The sequence below is a fragment of the Pongo abelii genome, chromosome X, assembly GCF_028885655.2.
Source record: "Pongo abelii isolate AG06213 chromosome X, NHGRI_mPonAbe1-v2.0_pri, whole genome shotgun sequence".
Taxonomy (NCBI): domain Eukaryota; kingdom Metazoa; phylum Chordata; class Mammalia; order Primates; family Hominidae; genus Pongo; species Pongo abelii.
Window position 1 is genome coordinate 154382849 of NC_072008.2, and position 6261 is coordinate 154389109.

At 38.9% G+C, this 6261-nt stretch overlaps 1 pseudogene; it reads left to right on the forward strand.

The window, feature by feature from the left end:
* The first annotated feature begins 508 nt into the window (after positions 1–508).
* LOC103889122 (ferritin heavy chain-like) lies at positions 509–1213 on the forward strand (annotated as a pseudogene).
* Positions 1214–6261: the final 5048 nt, after the last annotated feature.

Below are 6261 nucleotides of genomic sequence, written 5' to 3' on the forward strand. Positions count from 1 at the left end.
GAATGACTTCTCTACAGAATATAGCAAAAAGTTTACCTCTGAGCTTTCTGGTATCCAAGGGGAAAAGGAAAATATGTTGGCTCTATATATTTCTTCCAAAGTAAGAATGCTACAAAGAAATTTATCATACGGCATCACATATGTGACACTGACATATTGGACAATTTTTTAAAAACAATTTTGCTTATAATTTATTTCATTGATTTATTTTACATATATGAAATAGAAAAATGATATTCCAAAGAATTATGCCTCTCAAGTTTTGGAGGAAATTATTTTTTAGAAATAAAAAGAATTAAATTCAAATTGCACAAATAAAAGATAAATTTAAGCTCTGCTTAAAAGTAAATTTCAGAGACGTTCTTCGCCGAGAGTCGTCGAGGTTTCCTGCTTCAACGGTGCTTGGACGGAACCCGGCGCTCGTCCCCTACCCCGGCCGGCCACCCATAGCCAGCCCTCCGTCACCTCTTCACCGCGCCCTCGGACTGCCCCAAGGCCCCCGCCGCCGCTCCAGCGCCGCGCAGCCACCGCCGCCGCCTCTCCTTAGTCGCCGCCATGACGGCCGCGTCCACCTCGCAGGTGCGCCAGAACTACCACCAGGACTCAGAGGCGGCCATCAACCGCCAGATCAACCTGGAGCTCTACGCCTCCTACGTTTACCTGTCCATGTCTTACTACTTTGACCGCGATGATGTGACTTTGAAGAACTTTGCCAAATACTTTCTTCACCAATCTCATGAGGAGAGGGAACATGCTGAGAAACTGATGAAGCTGCAGAACCAATGAGGTGGCCGAATCTTCCTTCAGGATATCAAGAAACCAGACTGTGATGACTGGGAGAGCGGGCTGAATGCGATGGAGTGTGCATTACATTTGGAAAAAAATGTGAATCAGTCACTACTGGAACTGCACAAACTGGCCACTGACAAAAATGACCCCCATTTGTGTGACTTCATTGAGACACATTACCTGAATGAGCAGGTGAAAGCCATCAGAGAATTGGGTGACCACGTGACCAATTTGCGCAAGATGGGAGCACCCGAATCTGGCTTGGCAGAATATCTCTTTGACAAGCACACCCTGGGAGACAGTGATAATGAAAGCTAAGCCTCTGGCTAATTTCCCCATAGCTGTGGGGTGACTTCCCTGGTCACCAAGGCAGTGCACGCATGTTGGTGTTTCCTTTACCTTTTCTATAAGTTGTACCAAAACATCAACTTAAGTTCTTTGATTTGTACAATTCCTTCAAATAAAGGAATTTGGTATCCGCCCCCCCAAAAAAAGTAAATTTCAATATAAGATTGTTTTCCTTGAATAAGAAGCTGAAATTGTGGAGTGAAGTTTTTATTTGTTTTAATTTTTATGGGGGTTTTTATTTTTTAATTTTTATTTTAGATTCAGGGGGTACATATGCAAGTTTGTTAACTGGGTATATTGTGTGATGCCGAGGTTTGGAGTAAATGAATGATCCCATCACCCAAGTACTGAGCATAATACCCAATAGTTTTTCAACCTATCCCCTCCCTCCTCCCTCCCTCCCTGCCTCTTCTAGTAGTTCCTAGTTTCTATTGTTGCTATCTTTAGGACGATGGTTTTTTAATTATATTTTTACAAAAGACACAGAGACCTCTGATTGAATATTTTCACTATTTACCCTCTATAAAAATGCAGTCAAAACATCAACTCACAACTCACTCACTGAAAGCATCTTTTTGGGAAAACTGAGGGAATATAATCCAGGTACATATTTTCCTGAAAATCTAAACAAATTTTTTTCAAACCTGGCTGCACAACAGAATCAACTGGGGAGTTTTTAAAATTTTACTGTCTGTAATCCACCATGAATCTTCAGAGATTCTCATTCCAAAGGTCTGGCATGGATCTTGGGAAACTAGCTATTGATGCTCTGCACATGTTCTGATGCAAATCCTGGTTCGAGAACCACTGATCTGTGATACATAATAGGCATAGCATGCCTTCCTCTAGCATATGTTTTATTTGAAGGCAAATAAGTTAAAACATTTTTGTATGAAAACAAACAGATGAATTATGGAACGGAATTCTAATTTTGCATTAGTTTCTGAAATAAAATATGAGCTTTAGACATTTGATGCACTCAAGGGCTCACTTAGGGCTATGTTCCCAGACTCTGTGGAGGTAGAGTTTATGATTCACTGCTATGAAATTGTTTTGGTGGAAAGGTTTTTTAAAGCACCAAGGGAATTGTATCAGTTAGGGTTCAGTGCTTATAAAATCCTTGGAAAGGTTAGAAGATTGGAGGTTGGAAAACCCACCACCATAACTGTCACCTAAAGGCTAAGAAGCTACCACTCAAGAACTTCTGCCATCACTGCTGTTACTTCCACTACTTCTCCCCCACAGAGCTCAAAGCTGACTAGTAAACTTGACCAACAGTGGCCAAAGCAGTAGGAAGATGACATTTTCCTCCCTCCCACATTTCAAATCTTGTGCAAGTGCATCTCGTTGGACAAGTGGAATTCACATCCAGAATTTTAGTTGCAAGAGAGGCTGGGAAATAGAGTTTTTAGGTTTTTTACCCCTGTGAAATAGGAAGGTGCATGGAAGAGGGTAATGAGGATGCTGAGGGTCAAACGATGTTGTCAAGCACAATCATGAATCAAAAGTGCTAAAAAGTTTGATATAATTGGCTAGGGAGGACACTGAGATTCACAAAGCATGGAGATAATGCCATCTCCTTGTAAAGCTGAGTGAAATACTCCTTCCATACAGCCTAAAATGGAAATTTACATTTTATCTCTTTTGTAGAAGTTATTCTATAGATGGCTCCGTCTTGAAAGATGACATTCATTATTGGCAGTGACATTTCAGCCAAATTCCTTCAACTGAGTTTGTGAATCACATTTTTTCTAAATAATAAGTTTCTTATGAAAAATAGTTTCTTTCAGTGTATACGCAACTGAATCTGAATTATATGTGAAATGCTATCCCATTCATTTTGCTTGGGGTGTGCATGTCCATGTGTTTGTGTGTGTGTGTATGTGTGCATATGGACACTTTCTGGAGGGCTTTATTAAGCTAGGATATAAACTGATTATTTCCCTGATTGTCCACACATAGGTCATTCAAGGCTAACTTTAACCTGACAATGATTCTATTGGCCTGGAGTCAGAAGGGGTGCTTCTCTGAGGGAATCACAGTAATAATAGGTACTTATTGAGTACCTGTTCTCTGCCTAACTTTGTGCTAAATGCTTTACATGTAGTGTTTCTCTTATCCTTATGACAATTATTTGAAGTATGTATTACTATTCCCATTTTGTAGGTGAGGACATACGCACAAAGAGGTCAAATATCTTTCTGAGTTGACAGAGCTTGTAAGTGATATAATCGGAATTCGAATGCAGGTGTTTGATGCCAAAGGTTCCACTAACTTAGGTGACATTGAAGAGAACCTCAGGAGATTACTTGTGGAACTGCTGAAGCCTCTTTTCCACTTTACTGTTATCACCTTAGCCCCTGTATTTTGGCTAAATGTATGACCATACTTAGTAGGGTAACTGAGTTTAAGAGGGGAAGAGAGCATTTTTAACACAAGCTGAGTTACCCACGAATGCAGACAGAAGAAAAACTGGGTCGTTGAATCAGCTGTTCCAGAACAGACATAAGATGATAACTCTCTCATCTTCCCTCCTTTCAAAGCTATTCAGCAGTATTAAATTGTGGAGTGGGATTATAGTACATAACATAAATTCCTACAATGCTTTGAGTTTAGATAGTGAAAAAAATAGTAATGTGGGAGAAAAAACATGCGTTTGTCCACTGCCTTGTGTGAACTAGTTCTGAGTTACATAGGAAACTTCTCTCAGAAAGGATTGAATTTTGGGAATTTTTTGCCTGTAACTGGACTGATGGCAACAGAATTGAAATGATTTCTGCTCATTCTTTAACTTATTACCCGCAATTGCATCATTCCAGTTTTACGTGTGGTACTGGATCATATACAGTAAAAGTAAGTGGGAAGGGAACACTTTCCATCCAGTATAAAATGGCCAACTCAATAATAAACTGAGCACAGCAGCTCTTATCACACAGACATTTGGCACAGTGTTTATTAAACAAGGCACCATTACTATTTTGGGAGGGACTGTTTTTCATTGTGCAGGGCTGTCTCAGGGAAATTGTTTAGAGTCTCTGACTTCAGGGCACTAAGTGTCAATAGCCTAACTCCATCTTCTGGAGAAGCAGGGTAGGTGACGGCTCTGCCTCATCCACGGCATGACTGAATAGGAAATGCTGCTTTCCTATGGGCATTTCTTTAGGGAAACTGCCTGAAACACAGACAAGTAATTTGCTCAAAGTGGGATAACCAGATGAAAATACAGGATGCTTGGTTAAATTTTAATTTCAGATAAACAATGAGGAATTGTTTTGTATATGTCCCTAGATTTTTACTGGGTGTCCTGGATTTTTATTTGCTAAATCTGGCAAATAATCAGGCAACCTTAGCCCAAAGTCAATTGGCAGATCCATGACTCAATAAGTGGTAGATCCATGACTTGAAGCCAGGTCTGTTTAGTCTGACGTCAGACCCTGAGTGCTTTCTACTGTTCTGTACTGCTTTCTACACTTGGGCAACTTTCATGCACAAAAATAATGCCCTGGAAGATACAAAGATAAAGTATAATCCATGCTTTCAAATTATTTGGCTTTTCCAGGACAAGAAAAGAGAATTTGGGAAGAAATGCGTATTAACACCATCTTCTTGAGGGCCTACTATATGATGAAAGTTGAATCAATTTATATTCTAGGAAAACTTTAAAAGTTTAAACAAGGAACATATGTTATACCTTCCTCTGAGAAGTCTTGTTAAAACTTTCAGGTTGTTTTATAGGGTGATATATCTGTAAAGGAAGCACCATGAGAGGCTCTCCCTTGATGTGTCTTCCTATTCTTATTTCTCCTTTGGTTCAAGAGGTAGCTGATTAGGAAGCTCAATCAAGGTCAGAGCTTAAGTTAATTAATGGCTTTCATATATTGAGCATGGCGGCCCTAAAGGTAAGAATACAGCTCAGATCCTAGTAGGTTTCTTGAGCTAATGAAGTCTTTACTAAAAATTCTCAGGACTCTCAAAACTGAAAAAAGCACTTTTAAACATTAACACATTTATCTTCCTATTTGCCTTTATTAATGAGATTGTGTATATAAAAGTGCTTTGCAAACTGTAAAAGATATTTAATTGAAATAACTGTGAAATAATATTTTGTGATCTGTGTTTTAAACATAAATAAACAGACATCAGAAAGCTTAGAGTTACAGAGGAGTAAACAAATATGTAGATGGTATCATCCTTCATGTATATTTTTGCAACTTGCCTTATTTATCCGACATTGCTTTTGAGATTTATTTGTGTTGATACATTTAGATATAACCAATTTATTTTAACTTCTCTATGGTATTCTATGATATGAATAAACCACAGTGTTATTTATCAATTCCTCTACTGATGGATGATTAGATTATATTCACTGTCAATTTTGCTATTGCAAATGGTACAACAGTGCATAGTACTCTAATGCACATATGTGTCTTCTTGTGAACATATGTAAAAGTTTTCCTAGGATAGATACCTGGAAGTGGTCAGTTTGATATTAGCTATGCAAATTAAAAATTACCCTGTATGATATTGTATATTGTTTATGAAACACACATACAGAGAAAAGAATAAGAACATTCATTGAGGCCAGGCACAGTGGCTCACTCCTGTAATCCTAGCACTTTTGGAACTCAGGAGTTTGAGACCAGCCTGGACAATAAGCCAAAACCTCATCTCTACAAAAAGTACAAAAATTAGCCAGACATGGTGGCATGTACCTGTAGTCCCAGCTACTTGGGAGGCTGAGGTGGGCAGATCTCTTGAGCCCGGGAGGTCGAGGGTGCAATAAGCCATGATTGCACCACTGCACTTCAGCCTGGGTGACACAGTAAGACCCTATCTCAAAAAAATAAAACCTAGAAAAGACCATTTATTGAAATGATACACAGCAACTTCAGCAGAGTGGTTATTCTAAGGAGGGAAAGGCAGGAAAAAGATGGGAGGGGTTTGGAGCTTTAGCTCTAACATTTTATTTCTATTCCATTTTACTTTATTTATTTTTTCAAACAGCTATTCCCCTTTATTTATTTATTTTATTCATCCTCCTCCCTCTAACCTCCTCTTCCTGGCCTCTGGTAACCAATAATCTACTTTTTGCCTTCATAATATCTACTTTTTTTTTAGTTC